This window comes from Bombus terrestris, chromosome 8, assembly GCF_910591885.1.
Source record: "Bombus terrestris chromosome 8, iyBomTerr1.2, whole genome shotgun sequence".
Classification (NCBI taxonomy): domain Eukaryota; kingdom Metazoa; phylum Arthropoda; class Insecta; order Hymenoptera; family Apidae; genus Bombus; species Bombus terrestris.
The window spans coordinates 7,335,645-7,353,192 of NC_063276.1; the positions used below are offsets into that span (position 1 = coordinate 7,335,645).

At 47.0% G+C, this 17,548-nt stretch overlaps 1 protein-coding gene across 4 annotated transcripts in view; it reads right to left on the reverse strand.

The window, feature by feature from the left end:
* LOC100642212 overlaps positions 1–17,548 on the reverse strand; it is a 76,523-nt gene that overhangs the window by 50,350 nt on the left and 8,625 nt on the right. The window contains exon 2 of one of the 4 annotated variants that reach the window (XM_012311247.2): positions 8,462–8,645. The exons of the other annotated variants lie outside the window; for them this stretch is intronic. The gene's annotated coding sequence lies outside the window, so the exon portion shown is untranslated. The remainder of the gene's footprint in view (positions 1–8,461; positions 8,646–17,548) is intronic. 4 annotated transcript variants of the gene reach the window in all.

Sequence of the window (17,548 nt, forward strand, 5' to 3'; positions counted from 1 at the left end):
GCGACGTTCCAATAATATCGCCCCGTCCTTGTACTTATTTCGTTTTCTCTCAAGAACAGGGGAAAATTTCAATCTAGAGGCGTGTATATTTTTTGCTGGCAATTTGCAAGTTCGATCGTCTCCCTTGTTGTAAACGACGACAACGACGACGACGACGACGACGAGAACGACCACGACTGCGATTACGACGATATGACGAAGAGGAGAGGACCGAGATTATCCGACGAGAGTAATTTCGTTTGGCGATTAAAATTGAAATGGTGATTCCGTGGGCGGAAGACGCGCGGAAAGTTACGCTGAAAAATTCGATATTTAACGTAGATATAATATTAACAGTTTTCCAATAAGTGGACAAAAATATCGAGAAAGTATCGGACCGAAGGGAAACTACAATGTATTTACCATGGCTCGGTTCCGAGCAGCGTGTACCAAACGATGCAACGAATATACGCGGTGCTTTCAATTAACACAAATTTCACACGAGAGCGTCTCGTTCGACTAGTGGCTTCGGAGCACTGGCCAGCATATCAAGATTCACCGGGCAATTTATTTTGCTGCTATGCGAATGCGAATGACCGGCAGAAGCTCGTGAACACGAGTATCATCAATGTTAAGAGCATCTTAACACAGACTGATGAGAATACGAGGTTAGTTGTATGCAGCTGTCACTGTACTCGATTCGTCGTGTATCGTCGTACGTAGTAGCGTGGAGGCCAGTTACGGTGCAAAAGCCTGGTGGTTTCATTATGCGTGAGACAGAGCGGATACGACTCGTACCAGGGACTGTACTCCGGCGAGACGCGTTTAACCAGTAGGGCTATTTCGAATATTCGTTAAAAAGTATCTCCGATGCGAATCGACTCTCCTACATTCAACTCGGTTCAATTCGACTCGGTTCGACTCGGCTCGATTTATGTACGACGATGGAAGTAAAAGTCGAAGGGGAAGGAAAAGAGAACAAGCAGACGTACGGACACGAAGTCCTGATCACCGAGATAAAAACGATAAAAACAATTTACGCGAAATGCGAATATAAAGAACGTTCCCCCCGGCGCGTGCATTTACAATTATCGTCGCGATCGCAAACGAGATTCCAGCACGTTTCGGAGCGATCGATCGGAGCGCCGTTCCGACCAGCTCTAGTTACTTTAACCGTGTGTTCTCGGCGAACGAACGTAATGAAAGAACAAGAAACGGCCGACTAGAAGCGAAAGGAACACACGAAGGGAAGAGCAAAAGCGTAGAAAGAGAAAGAGAAACAAAGACCGGGGCAACCATGAGCGAGAGATACGAAGGATTGGAAAGGGAAAGAGAAGAAGATGGAATAAAATGGTGAGCCGGCAGAGTGTAGAGTCGTGACGAGGAGGTGAAACAACGTTGGCCTAGGAGAGAAGTTAGAGATGGCAATGTAACAGGCTCTCTATTCGCGCGTAAGCACCGCCGACATACGTGCTTGATCGCGATACACACGGCCAAAAGAGTAGGAAGCCCGCGTGCACACAAATTCCGGGGCTCGTCTGGATCCGACTAGTCGACTGCACGTTTTTCGAAATATAGGAAAGTTATGAAATATCGTGAGCGCCGTGAAACTTTTAATGCGAGGTCCGGTGGCTTGGTCGTCCCCTGCCCCCTTCTTCCTATTCTCGCTCTCCTCGACAGCCTCTATATAGAATACACCTGGCCGTATAAGCGAGGCTCCTACCCCTAGTGTGGCATGGGGTGGCGCGGGTAACTTTTTTATTAAAAAAGTTTTTCGAAATAAAAATCAGACGCTGTCCTGGTGGGGATAGACACGCGGCCCCTTACACGTACACCCACGCTTACTCAAGAATATACAGTAGGCAGAGCCTTCTTCGTCGCGCAACTTTCTGCTCCTATGCACGGACTCGCATTAAGCACACGCATCTGCTCGTAACTCACGATCGTTTATTCATCGCGGGCGGGCGGACGTGGGGTTAGGCTTAAAGAAACATTGTCGAGGGCTATATAGTTTTCGTATTACATCGCTGGGTACACCGAAAAGTCATAAGACTTTGAACCGATGCGATGACGTTCGCGTTTCTCTTATTTCGTTATACCTATAGAAGGGAAGACGAGAAAGGCAGACGTTTCTCTTGGAAATAGATCTGGCCTTTATCGGGCGCGCTCGGCATTTATCCTTGGCGCATAACGCCAAAGTGGAGGAGAAGTCGGCCTGTGTCTTCGGTTGTGGTAACATTTCTCTGCCATGTAAATAACATTTCTCCCCCGATAGTCGATGCCCGAAACAAACAAACCACTCAACGAGTCCGGCCAGTGAAACATCCGGGGGCACCTCCTCCCTTTTGATATGGGTCAACCAAAACCGCGGCACCGCTAGCCCCCGTGAGGCTTCGCGGCCCCATCCCTCCGTATATCGGCTGTTCGCCGACGAATCCACCGGTGTTCCCTCGTTCGCGCGCGCACAGTACATACATACAGGCCACGTAAAAGCGATCGCTCGCTTGTGCATGTGTACACGTACAGAGAGAGAGTGAGAGAGTGGGAGAGAAAGAGAAAAAGAGAGAGAAGGCGAGAACGAGAGCGCAGGCAAGGAGAGGACGAGAGCGTGCGTACAATCAGAGAAACTGCGAAAGCGACGGCGTCGTGGCGGAGGGTACGAACCAGCCAGGAGGAGACCGAGGAGCAAGAGGCGGAGGCGGAGAAGGAGGATGAAGAGTACGGAGCAGGAGACGGAGGAGAAAGAGGCGGAGGAGGCAGAAAAGCGGAGGTGGCTCGTTCGGGGGATCTTTATCAAAGTCAACGCACGCCGGTCACCATGGCAACGAAATTGGATTTTTTTTTCGAAGTTTTTTCGGCCCTTCTCGCCGGCGCCCATTCCCGAAGGGGGCGAGAGAGGAGATGGAGGCTCGACGGAGGAGATGGCGGTGGCAGCGGCGGCGGTGGCAGCGGCGGCGGCGGCGGCGGTGGCGGCAGTGGCGGAGCAGGCAGAGGGAAAAGTGGTAGGAGAGATCGGAGGAAAAGAGAAAAGGGGAAAGAGAGCTAGAAAGAGAGAAAGAGTATCGAGAAGGTCGGGGAGGCTCTGACGAACGGCGACCGGGGAAGCCAATAATTCGAATTGAGAACAGCCAATGGCCGTGCATCTGATTTTTTGTCGTATCATCGTCGAGGTCGTCCGCCCTCTCCCTAGCCCCCGCATTGCTCCCCCACCCCCGCCCCCCTTCCGCCCGTCGCGGCCGCGCGACGAAAGGGGCCGCTCTGCCTCGCTTTTTGTAAAATCTCCCATCTTCCACCATTGCCTCTCTCCACCACCACACACACTACCACCATCACCTCTGTCCTTCTCCGTCTTCTCCTCCACCTCCATCTACCTCCTCCGCCTCCACCTCCGTGTCGTTCTAACTCTTCGTTGTCCTGGACTCTCTCCTATGGTGTTTTGTTGGATATATATATACATATATATATGTGTATATATATACACATATATGTACACCATAGGATACGTGCGCATCGGTCGGAGGTGTCCCGTCGATGTACAGTGGCGAAAAGGCTCGAGTACGATACACTGACTCTGACAGGAGGAAACGTTACACTAATCGGCCAGGATGTCTCTTCGATTTAGCTATTTCGTCCGAGTCAATTTCGTCAAAGGGGGCAAACTTTTTCAACCTGACTCCGGACAAACGCTTTTCTTCCGATTCTTTCCTTTGTATAGTAGAACGTAGAATTCGACAGAAGCTCTTCCCTCTGTCGAACGCCAGTGGCATATGTACACAAAAACTATATTTTCATCGTCTAGAAATCTCTTGAAATTTCATAAAAGACCCTTGTTCGCAATTCCTCGGATTCCAGCTTAATAACACAATTTCTCGGTATCGAGTAAACTAGAAACTCGAAAAAAGTAAAATCGCGGTAACTAAAAGCTTCGATACTAACCCTTTGACAGCAAAGACAACATACTCGAGTAACCTGGAGCGAGGCAAGTACGAGCCTGAGGGGAGGGATTACAATCTTCAGTGGTCGTCGTAAGACTGAATCGAATACATACGCATGTAAGTACATTGTGGCGCATCTACAAAAATCGTCGTAAATAGGCAGGGAGAGACGAGGAGGAACCATTCGAAAACAGCGATCTGTATTTAACCGTGTGAACTTTCATTACGATTTCAATGACGTCCAAGGTAACAAGACTTGGATCGGTCCAAATATAAATGGCCCGCGATATTATAAAAATATAATGATCCGCGAAGGATTGGCCCGTTTCCGTATGCCGAAGATACACGGACTAGGCCACGTCCTTCGCCAGACGAGGTTGCTTTCGGGTTAATCCGGTCTCCTCGCTAAAAGCAAGCAAGCGAGACGCGAGCGTGGTTGTCCTTTTCAGAATCTCGCGGGTATCACGTACCCGAGCGAGCCACATACACACTGCCGCCCCCTGCTGTTCCCTCCTCTTCCTCTTGCCGCCCCTTCCTGGGCCAGTGTAGCGGCGCGAGTTGAAAGCTCGAGAGCGGGAAAGAGTACGGGAACTTCCGGTGGAACGATCCAACGAGTCAGGCATTCCGCGGCGGCAAAGTTCGAGCTGGTCGGGCCCGAGGCTCGCTCTTAATGACGCCAGAATCAACGGCGGAAGTGTGCTTTAGAGTTCTCGAGCACGACTCGAAGCGATCGAGTCGAACGAGATCGTTGTTTGCCCTGTGAAGCCGTTTCGTAAACAGCTGCCCGATACTGGTTCGCGATGTTCGCGTTCTCTAGAGCCTGCTCGAGCGGCTTCTTCGGGGAAATGAATTTTAAAAAAAGGGACGACCGTTTAAGTCGACGTTAGAACCATTTAAACCAAGCAGATTTTTAGAAAAAGAAGGAAAAACGATTGCCGTAAAAGTGTAATTGGACGAGAAACGATTTTAAGCGAAGCGAACGCGGAGCTCGAGTCGGGTTATCGTGAAAGAAAGATATACGCTATTGATCGGTGTTAACAACCGGAAGTAATACGATACGCTATTGACACGTTATAAATAAGAAGGGGGCAAGGTAGCGGCGCGCGTGGTTCGCGGAGCTTTTGCATCGTGGCCGGCAATACGATTACGCGCCGGCTCTCGACCGTTTTTTAAATTATACCGTAAATTACACGGCATCGCGTGAGTATCCTAAAGTATTTAATAAGCATGCATACACGTTTGTTTATGCGCCGGGGAACCTCCCCCCTCTTCTTCCATTCTGTTTCGCTGCAGCACTATCGATCCAGAAAAATCCTGTGAACCGAAACGCGGAAACGCGTACATGCAATGACCGATGATCGCATGCCGCAAAAACGCGGCCTGCGAGGATTCCGTTCGATATTTTATGAATCATGGACCGCCAGGCATCGCACGGTATTCTCGCCGCGTTATTCGTGTCAACCATCTGCACGAGTATGCATATACGTTGTACAACGTCTGATGTTATTTCGTAGTCATCACAGTCATCGTTGTAATCGTGTTCTGTAACTATAGTTGACGGATGATGCGTCAAGAATCGACTTTTTAGCACTTTTATATCTTTTATGTTAAATATGTTTGTTTGCTGTCTTTGCTTATAATCCAACAACGTATACAACAACAATTAAACAAATGGAAAAGGATAAGAGAAACGCGGACGAAACCTATAAATAACTTGATCACTCGTTACACGTGCTTGTCTTATTCATTGCTATGCTTATCGTGAGAAAATTAACGATTATTAGAAAACATGGTATAATCGAGCGTTTGCTCGACGTTAATGTAGGTAATCCCAACGATATAGAATAGTTTTTCCCAAGAGTGATATTGGCTGGTTCGAGCACAACCAGCCGGATTTCCAAAGAATCGGTCGTGTCGTTAAAATGCAACAGGTTTTCGAGACCGGCCGGATGGATCCGAGTTCTCAATCCGGCAGAGCATTCCTCTAGAGAGCAAAGCCTCTCTTCTCCCTTTGCGCGCCAAGACTCCGAATGACCCGTGCCTTTTACAATTTTACTTCGAGTTCGCTACGCTTAATGAGAATAACAACGATGGCCGTCAAACGCCACCCAGAATAGAAGCGTTCCAATTTAATTCTCGCAACCTTTCCCACTGTCCTAGAAATCCATACGTTCCTCGTACTTTTCGCGTTACGTAACATTTTCGTTTCCCACGATACTTTTTCAATTTTTGTTAACGCTGACGACTTCGTGCCGGTTGTTACTTTCGAACCACGCTGTATTCCAATTGTACACGATCGTCGTTAACAGGTCATAAAATCCTGGCAGCGGTATGCGAGATACAATGACCTAGCACTTCTGTTGGCAGACGGTCTGCGAACAATCGACGATGGAATAAAAGGTGTTGCACGATTTCGCTAAGCAAGAAAATCGATCGGCAAAGATAAACTACGTTAAAAATTATCGATTGTTGAAATAACAAGCATACGTTTTAACGCAATTTTTCCTGGTGGTCAATCATCTCACTCTTTTTCATCTGTCATAACCGGACGTATCGTATACGAAAGAAGAAAAATGCTCTGTCGATATTATTATTCATGAGCTTTTACCATGAACTCTTGCCACCAATTACCATGTATAATTGGAATCAATTATCGATATGCATTGTTAATCTTATTGTATTCCAGCATACGTACATAGTGCATAACGCATGCGATCATTAATCTATCTTCGCTAAATATCCTATATCGCGTGTGATTCCGGCATTAATTCACAATCGAAGTGAAATCTATCAAAAACATTCGCCAATAGTAGATCTCGATCCTTAATATTGTTTCGTAGTAAATGGAATTTCAAATGTTTCGGTGGAATAAAATTCTATTCCACTGACGAATTACAGGAAGGATCTATAACACATTTATCAAAAAGTTTTCTCATGTTCCCTATAGTTTCGAAGATAGCGTCAGAGAAACGAATCTGTGAGAGCGAGGGAAAATGAAATTTAAAACTGCTTGGCTAAAAAGATATCCTCATCCCTTTATCTGATATTCATTGTATAAACGCGTAGAATTTTCATCGAAATCAGCGTAGCGGATGTTCCTTAGTAAATCCTTTGAATAAATCTGGTCACGTGACTAGTTATCAGTCCACAGCATCGACGGGGAAGAGAAAAATCGAATCCTCGACCAATCGATTCGCACAGCTGGTTTTCCACAGCGTGCACGTACGCATGGAGAGATAGAATAAACGAGTTCCGGGCGTGTGTGAGTGTGCATGCGTGTATGGGCCACGTACCACGCGGCCAAGCAATGGGAATGACGCTCTCTCGAGTGCTACTGATACTACTGAATGAACTTTGACACCGCCTCTACTCGTATGACTAATACGAATTTACTGTGCAATCCACTGTGTTACTAAGCTTTTTTGTTCTTTCTATGTGTCACTTACGTTGACTCATGAAAATATTTAGACAATTATTATAGAAAACTTCTATGTCCATATCATACATAAAAGAATTCGGAATATCGTTAGGCATTGTAAAGAGAAACGATTACATCGGTAAGATTTGAAATCAATTTAAAAATGTACGTGGAACTTACAATTTCTTCAGACAGTTACTTAGTAAAGCATTAGTAGATGTACTAGTAACAGACGAAATTTCAGAATATTTCGTACAACACACGTGGATACATTCTATGCAGCTATCGATAATTCGTTTCGTTCAAATAACAAATTTATTATCAACTTGCTAACGGCAACTAATTTACTAAAGTAAAGTAAGCGCGGTTCGATGCTACGGATCGATCGATCGATCGATCGGAAATCGTGTATCGCTGAATCAATTCAACAGTTAGGTAAGATTGGTAGAGCAGCAGCACCGTATGATGTTCTGTGCGATCGCAACGAGCGTACGCGTAGCGTAGGTTCAAACGCACGTGTGTAAGTCTGTCAGCTCGCCCCTTCCAACGACGTCGCTCTCCCTCCTTTCACGGCTCTGACGAAACTCTCGACTCTATTGGTCCGGCCCTTACCCTTCCCCGCGCTACCGCAGACGACTCATTCCATTCAGTCACCCGTACGAATTCGACGCTACCACGCTACGACCATGCCGCGTGCTCTCTTTCCTTTCTCACTCTCGCGCCTCGTTTCGCTTTCTTTTCCCTCTACAGTAGTTACATCTATCCCTCTCGCTTGTTGTGTTGTTCGTGGCTCTGCCTCGATCTTTCCGCCGTGCTGCCTCGATGCCACGCTCTCTGTCTCGCCGCGCGGCACACACAACAGCAACGTGCGTCGCGGAAACGTTCGCACAGTTTCTAACCTGACCTACGCGTCGCACGGCCAGGGGCGAGAGATCCCGGTGCAATGTCATCCTGTTAAGAAGTTCGCGTTTTCTTCGAACATCCATGAATTCGTTTTAACCCGGAGAAATTGAAAATATCGTGAGAAGGTTTTCGTAGCTGGCGATATTATCATGGTGGAAATATGCTTTTAATTTCAATTGGTTCTTATGAAAACGGCAATTAAAAATAAATATCACATATTACGTACGTTGTTCCGCCGAAGTCGCCCGTCAAAGCTGTACGATACTTCCTAGCTGCGAGAATGATCGATGACACGTAGTCCTCGAGTCCGGAAGTGAATCACTCGGTAGTTGTTGCTTGTATCACGCGGCACAAATTTGATTCGAACTACAGACGGTCTCGACACACTTGGCACAACTCTTCGAAACTTTCTACGAAAGCACGCGCGCAAGAAATGTTGGCGTTTGAATGGTTGTTACTCGTGAATCTGTGAGCGCGGGTCCGAATGCGATCGCGGATCGAACGGCGACATTCGACTACGTTCGATATATCTCGCGTGAAAAAATTAATCAGCACAAACGCGAGGGGACGCGTGTTTGAAAAAAGAGGTTTCCAACGGTATCAATGAAAGTCACCAGCAGAGAGCGGGCGCGTACAGAAAAAACAGAGATAACAATATACGATTTCCGCCGAGTCAGCGGCAAGATACGCTGCAAAACATAGTGTTCAAGTTAAAATAGTCGACTATAGTCTCTTGAGGTCCGAAGAAGCTCAGTTGCCTTCGTCGCGCGCAGAGATGCGCGAGACCGCTGTTTCTCCCTCCCTTTCCCACTCCTGACTCTTTCGCGTTATCCGTCTCGTTCTCGCTCTTTCTTCCTCTCTGTCTTTCCTTCGCCTTTTTCGCTCAGTGCGTCTTCTCTCGCGCTTGCACCGCTACTTCTGTACCCTTTTGTCCGGGAAGAAGAAACGCAGGTCGAGAGAGCTCGTGCCCTCGGTTATGGTTATATACTATACACGAATATAAAATCGGAGTGGCGAGAAACCGAACGGCGCTATTTCGATTTCCATTCGAACGTACGGGAAGAATTGCAGAGCTTGTAGCTTGTATTCCTTTCGATCTCGGCCAATCGCACGGAGATAAATATTCGAGTGAACTTTTGCGGAAAAGCAATTCGTCGAACGAGCGATAAGAAAGGTCAGCGTTCGTTGCGCGACTGCCGGAGCGCGATTCTCACTCGGCTCGTTGAAATTTAAGTAGATTCGATCGGAATCGTTTACGCTCAACGGTTCGCGTACTTAACACCGACGCGACACACAGATGTCACGTTTAACTCTCCCGGCCGACGTAAATTTTATTGCGACATCGATGCGAGCTCCGATGCAGAGAGTTCAATACACGAGAAACGATACCAACAATGCTCTCTATTCATTCCATCGTCTATGTTGCGTATTTTTTCCCCTTCCGACGTGGTCGCGCCCGAATACGTGAGATCTCTGAAAGGAGAGGCTGCAAGCACGTTTTTCCTAAAACACGTACGCAGATTCGCGACCGTACACGCACATCTCTACCCCACCTCGTCACATTTTCGACTTCCGTATGTTGTGTGTATAATACGCGCACGCACCACGTTTCCCCCCGAACGAATATAACGCGTGTGTGTCACTGGCGTATGCGAGTGAGCGAGTCGGAACGATGCACAGAGCGAAAGAGAGAAAGAAAGGGAAAGGGAAAGGGATAGAGAGAAAGGGAGGGGAGTCCGAGGAAAATAGTAAAGGATTGAGAGAGAGAGAGAGAGAGAGAGAGAGAGAGTGAGACACAGAGGGAAATAAAAAACGAAGATGAGTCTAACTTCCGAGCGACGAAAAAAGAAACGCAGAATGGAAAGCGGCGGGTGGCGCGCGAAGGGTGAGCGTGGAGCGCTCGGAAGGGCGCGAGAAAAGGGCACGTGTAACAACACGACGAAGGGCGGTCCGCTCGCGGTCCTTCACTCGCCGGTGTGAAAAGTGAAATGACAACACGCACTTCGCGCGTCGTTGACTCTGACAACAGGGTACCCGTACAGTCTGGATACGATACTGTGAACTCGGCACGGTTCGTAGCAGCGCTTTTCTCAAGAGGGCGGGAGGCAGAAGAGAGTGAGAGAGAATCGAAGAGAGGAATAGAGAAAGAGGAAAGAGGATGGAGTGAAAGAGAGCGCACGCGAGGAAGAACGCGAGAGGTCGGTCGGTGGTAGGAGATGCGGGAGGGGCCGGAATTCTCTCTGTTATAGATTAAAATTTTTTACGGGGAAGATATTGATTGTTGCTTTTTATTAATGTAACATTAAAGTGGCGCCGCAAAAGTGGGGGAAACTCCCGCCGGCGAGTCGGTTACTCTCGATAGTGGGGAGAGGTTGTTTGGGGTAGGGATCCGGACTGAAGGTAGGGTAGAGTAAACGACATAGAAAGAAACGGGAAGGGGGAAGGGGAAGTGAGGCACGGGAAGACGCGTGGTGGGGTTACTCCGCGAAGAGAGAGGAGAAGAGAAAAGCAAGAAAAGTAAGAACGGCCGCCGTGCCGCGCCGCGCACTCTGGAAAACGACGGCAGGAGGAAGTAAAAAAGAAACGGGGGAAGAGAGGATTTCGCGAGGAGGCCAGACAAGGCGAGGCACAAGGTGGGAGGGGGTGGGTGATGCAGGCCGGAGGTTGGGGGTTCGAAGCAGCGGAAATAGTGCCATAAATACGAACATTTTTCGTAGCGTCTTGCAGCCCTGTTTTGACAATCATCCCCTCCATCGACTCTGTCCCTCCGTCATGCAATTCCCTCTTTCTCCTTCTGCGCGGCCTTTTTCCCCACGAGACTATCCCCACTCCTTCGTCTCCTCGACAGCCGCGCTTTTGGATCTTAAGCACGCGGATACACGTATATAGGGGAACGGCGAACGGCGGACAACGGACGCACCGTAGATGTGACGGTGGTAGCGGCGGCGACGGCGAGCAACGACGACGACGACGCTTCGTTTTACGCCCCTTTACCTCACCTACCAGTCACCCTTTTCACTCTCTTCCTATCCTACTCTTCTCTCTCCCCTGCTGCCCCTGCCCACCACCTATTCTTCTACTCACTTTGACATTTTTCGCGAGTTAAGGCCCGCTCGAAGTTCGCGGAAATCCATCTTGCGCTGGCTCGAAGGAGTACATACTACGTATCACCTTCTTGCTCACTCGCGATCTACTCCATACCCTTCCCCCTTCGATCTCATTCTCTTACACTATCTCTCTCTTGCTCTGTCCCGAGTCTCGAGCCCCCGAACTCCACGGCCGACACCCGTCCCTCCTACGACTACGGCTCTTCCTCCTACTCCGTCCGCTCCTCTCTTTCTCTTTCATTTTTCTTTTTTTTTTCTTCGATTCTTCTGCCTCCTTTTTTCAGGGGGAGCGAACCGAGAGACGCGAACGGCGGATCGATTCTTCGTTTCGAGAGGTCTGCAACGAGAGAGAGGGTGGACGAGAGGGACAGGGGTAGAAAAGGGGGCGGGTATGTATGTGTGTGTGCGGAATTCCATGAGGCTCGTAATTACCGAATCACCGATGCGACGCAACGCGAACGATCGCATCGATAAGACGCGTACAACTAATTTTCGGGCCATAAACAAGCGTATAGGATCGACTAATTGTCCGGTCGTTAATCATCGATAGATAGGTGTGGTGTGCGTGACGGCGATTAATCGTCACGAACTCGCGGAGAAACTACTTGCAGTTTCGTATTACACGAACAGCGCGATCTGTATAGGTTGCGTGGCCCGTGTAACTCTGCACGTTGGCCTGTAACGTTATACTTCGTGCTTTACCACCACACGTACAATCCTGTCTATATCTTTTTTTCCACTTGCGGATTAATGCGCCTTTTACACCGAAAAGCGTAGATTTTTTATTCCACTTACGTTTCTTAGCGTTTTACAAAGACATTTTCAGGCAAGCATGCTTTCCGAGAATACGTCTATGAGTTATGTGCTACGAGGGAGTATAAAGTTCGTTTCGATTCTACCAGAGACAAGTAAAAAGCGAGTATAAGTTCAACACGCTATGGATCGGTGGTATCTTGTTGCCGGTGCGGTGCGCGTGTGACTTCCGGGTGGAAGTACAGGAAAGAAGCTCTTCTCTCTTTGGGATTGTATTTCGTCGTGGTGAAGCGTTGTCCCGCTCCCGGCCCTTTCGTGTGCCAGAGAAACCCTACAGGCGTCGTAGAAGGGAAACGAAACTACCTGTATAGCCCAAGCAACCATCGACGTTATTTGATCGATTTAAAGGTCGTTTTGTTATCAACGTGAAATTTGGGAGACCATAATACCGTCCTTCGCAATTTTCGCTCGAACAAGGGGAGTTACGTTAAGACCATTCCGTTCAATTAAGCAAGCAGACTGTTTCCCCTTCTTTCGCTTTATTTAGCTTGTCCTTTCACCGAGAACAAATCCGTTAGTGACGCTTCTGCACCATTATCACAATCATTAGTAGATTATCTCGTGTATACACGTGGAAGCAAAAAAAAGAATTACTGCATGAGCTACAAAAGCTTCGAACATACGGTTACACAAAGCTTCTGCAAACAAAAAAAATGGAGCTACCAGTAGGAAACTCTTTTCGAAACTTCCGATAAAGCGAGACGACGAAGCGGGGAACCGGTGGCGTTCCATTTCTGAGGACAGGACGCGTTTACCAAACGGCGCGGCGCGACGTATCTTATCGCGTTACGGAAAGGAATTTTGATTAGGGAGGCAGCTCCTTTCTTACGACGACTCTGCAATGCGACTCGATGGATATGACTCTTTGCGGCGGTTTCGGTGTAGTAACCCCGTAGTCGACCCGTTCGAAAGCCATGGGAATGAAATCGTAGAAGTAAAAAGCGCACAGGGAGGGGGAGGAGGGATTTATTAAAGCGAAAAAACGATATCAGGCAGCCTTCTGCTTTCTCGTTCATCACAGTCCTCGGCAGCGATATATTTTCTTCTTTCTTTTTCGAATAACGAGCATCATCGTTATGGCTTTCCCCCACTTGCCCCCTTTGGCGTCCTACCGCCTTCTCCCAGCCCCTCCCCCTCACCAGTCTTCTTCCCTCGTCTTTCCGCCTTTCCACCCCCCCCCTACTACCTTTTGTTCGTTCGCAGCGAGTGAACCGAGTCCAGGTTTAATTCTCAAAGCGATAGCAATTTCCAGGCGCAGGAAAAAAAGAATAAAGAGGGGGCGGCGGTGGTGGCGGTAGAGAAAAGAGAACCACCCCTCTGTCATATTCGATCGATCCCGACCTAAGCAATTAATCTATTTAACCTTTCTACTCTGCCGCGCCGGAAATAAAGGAACGGCCAAGGATTAAATTATTGCATACTTGAAATTCCGAAGGGATCGAGGAAAGTGAGCGACGGGCGTTCGCGGAATTGCGAAACGGAGGGCTTTTAACGGCGGACAGACACGGGAGACACACGGTGTAATGATTATAAGATACCTTTTCACCGAACACGAGAACGCACAACGTTTCGTATAACGTTTCGACTCGAATCTTATGATAGTTGCGCCATTTCTACGGTGGATACAAAAAGTATTGCCACGTCATTGTATTTCTTATAGCGTTCACAAACTAATTAATTAAGTGCAAGTATCAAAGTATCAAATTTCGTATCGTTTAGTAGTACTTTCATACGACTATAAAGATCTGATATTAGGAAGATAAAACGTAAGACGTCGTGAAAAAACTCCTCGATAAAGTTTAGCGAGTGACGTTAGGCCTATCAAAATGAAACTTCAGAGAAGCGGTATTTCATATACGACAACCTAATGTAATCAACGTGTCGTATCATCGATCCGACATTGTTTCTGGAGACATCGAATCGGGAATACGATAACGAACGTTTGTCGGAACGCGTTAACAGCGACGCGATTTGTATATCATTCGTCGGTTCCTGCATCGTCGACGTTTGGTGGTGGAAAAGTTGATTTTAAAACGGTCCTAGTATCTCGACGATTTTTAAATAATTAATCAAATCGAAGCTCGCAAAAACCGTGCTCGAAACGAGTGTACAATTTAGTCTCGTTTATAGCGATCATCGTATGCGGTACTCGATGACACTCGTCCCAGCGTCATTTTGTCAAGTCTTTTTCCGTTCTTTATGACTCTCGACTCGTGGTCGATCTATCTGGTTTTCAGCTCAGGTACGCGTAACTTACTGAAATTTATTTACACCGGATGAAAATGTTTTTAACTGGAGATCGAAATGCACAGCTAAGTGCCACCCAGCTTCTGCTAAATTGATTTTTGAACGAATGCTTCATGCGTGTGTACTGGCTACCGTATACGAATTTTTATTCAAGCATGACGTGCGAAAGCTTTGAACAAATTATAATCGTCGCAATTTCCATCCGCCATTTCTAAACTAAAGAAAACTTTAAGTTTCGTTCATTAATATTTCAAGTACGTAGCAGCCTGAGCGTATCCTGAAAAATGCAAAAATACTAGAATAGAATACCTTGATTAAAGGGAGCAGAATGATCTCACGCGATGCTTTCAAATTCTCATTACCAATGCCTCCAGACCTAATAAAGAATTTTTGTCATGTTCGCTTGGTTCTTTTGTCCATCGTTACACGAGCTCGAAATGATGCATCGCACCATTTCGCCGTACACCATATAAATTTTAATTTTGACGCGACACGAGCAGATAATGGCGTCTCGGCAAGCCTTTTCGATTGTACCCTCTTTGTCGTTCCGAGGCGGGCGTGCAAATCCAGTCTGTGAATGCGCTAGGGTCGATCGAAGGTCGCGAGTGTCATCATATGCATGAAAATATTCCTAGAAATGCAGGAAATTCCAGATACACATCGATCAAAACGTGGAAAACATTATATCATCCAAGTTTGCTAATCTTATAATGCGTTTCTCTTGTTTCGTGACTAATCTAATCCCGATTAAACAAGAAGAAATAGTAAATCGGTAGAAATTTGTCTTGGAGACCGCTAAATTAATTGCGTGATTCTACAGAGGTTGTCCGTCCTGTCTGTCCGCAAATATTGTCACGCTGATTCTCCAGGGCTCTACAGTCTACCATACATATATCGCAAACAATGCACGAATAAACGTAAAAGTCGATTGTATTTGTTACGAGCAAGAAACACTAGAATTGCAAATGGAACAATCTACACATGGCGACTTCAACAATGAAGTTGTCGAGAAGTAAATAAAAAAAAAAAAAAAAAGAAAAAGTATAAAATGATGTAGTCGTGAAAAGTTACTGACGTACATATGTATTTGTAAGCGTAGTACTCGGAAGTGCCATGACATTTTGACCTTTACTAAGGAAACCTACTATTACTGGATTTTCTATTCCCCCTTTGCACATAATCAAGCTACGTAAATTGCGATGTCAATTCAACATATTATAATTGCACTTCCTCAGACTGGGAATTATCATCCAAAAATTCTATATAATTTGTCCATATCTTACTGTGACAGTGATTAGTCAAGACTGGTTTAAATAATTTTTCAAACAAAATCGTAAAGCAAAGAGCTACGCATCAATATGCAAAATTCGAGGAGAATACGCACCAAAGCACATATAATTTCCAAGTACGTAATTACTAATTCCATTCCCGATGGATTTCCCCTACGATCCGATTGAAAATTCTCGCATCGGTTTATTAGAGGGTGAAGTAAAAAAAAAACACGAGTTTCGTTAGTCGTACTTAGACATAGAGTGGCATTTAGAGAAAAGAGAGAGAGAGAGAGAGAGAGAGAGAAGAGACAGTTTTCTCCAGGTGGCTGGAACAAAGGCTGTCTTTCAACACGACAGAGGCATCGGTGCTCGGCATCTAGCCGCGTAGACGGCGACGACAATCGCAAAATCAATTTGCATTATTCGTTTAAAAGTGTGCTGGTCCGTGACGTCAGTGGGGAGCGGGGCAGGGCGGGGCGGATAGGCGCGTAAGAGGGTGTCGAACGGAGGCAAGTGGCCCCGTCTGGTCGTCGATGCTCTCAAACAATCCCTTTTCTCCACTTCCACCACCTAGCGCACCGTCACCGGGCTGCCCCCCATCGCACCGCCGCGCCATCCCCACCGTTTTCTCCGACGAGTCACCGAGAACACCCCTTCCGCGATCCACCCCTCCAGCCAACCCCTTTATCATACTTTTGTATACGTCCCTTAGCCATCGAAGCCTATGCAACCCCCTGTCTTCCCTCGCAACCTCGCTATTCTCGCGACAGTCACCCCCTCCGCGGCTTTTTACCCCAAGCACGCACAAACACTGGCCCATGTCCCATGTATTCTACGCTCACCACTTCACTCTCTTTCCTTCGTTCGTTCGCTTTCTTCCTCCATCCTATACTTATTCCCCTTCTTTCTCGGTCTTTCTCTGTGCATGAAACGCGACCCTTAACCCTCTGTTTACTTAGGATTATCAAGTTTCTGCGTACTTGATTCAGTAATAAAAGTTATTTCGTGGACGGTTCCTTCCTGCTGCCGTTTTAATAGCCGACGCCGAGACTTTTGTCGGTATTCATCGGCGGTGGTCTGTCCAGGATATTCGAAAGAAATTTCAGTAATTATCGGTGTAATTATAAATGCTACTTTCGCGGGAATACTTGACGCTTGCACGGCTTTCTTCTCAGTAATCGAGGAGTGGAGGCGAGAAACGCGATATAAATCTTATTTTATCTATGTTTTACAGGATAGTAACACTTAAAACCAGAAAATCAAGAAAAATATATATATATATACTTATCGTGTTTTCGTTCTGCGATCGTGACTGTAGGAAGAATCAGGGAAAAAGAGAATTCTCGCATCCTGATTTCCTTTTGGACTTGCAATTTACCTAGCTGGTTGAAACGCTGCGAGATTTTGCATTCGACCAGCTCCGATAGATGTCGAATTGAGTTTCGTGTTTCAGACGAGACGAATCTCTCGAGAAAAAGTAACCAAGTAGAGGAAACTTTGCAGAAGCTCGAAACGAAGTGTCCGAGATTCGAGGGAAGAAAGATGTCTGAGAGGCAAGCGGTGGAAGGCTATTCGCCTTTTAAGATAAAACAAGGTTAAAATTCTGCAAGTCCGATTTTCGACGGCTTTCCCGCCCCCTCGCCCCTCCCCTTCAAAAGTAAGAAAAACGTCTGCGTAGCGATCGGCAAACAGTCGCGGAAGAGAGAAGTTATTATCTCGAAAAATCAGCCTCGGCATGCTTTTCTATAAATCTTACGGCATTACGTCTCCCTCACGAGCCGGTGAGAGGTGGTACCAGTTAAATGGGAAAAGTTTTGCTTTTAGCGAGCCAGCTCGCGGCTACCTCGAATAGGAAAAAAGAGAAAATTGTTCCAC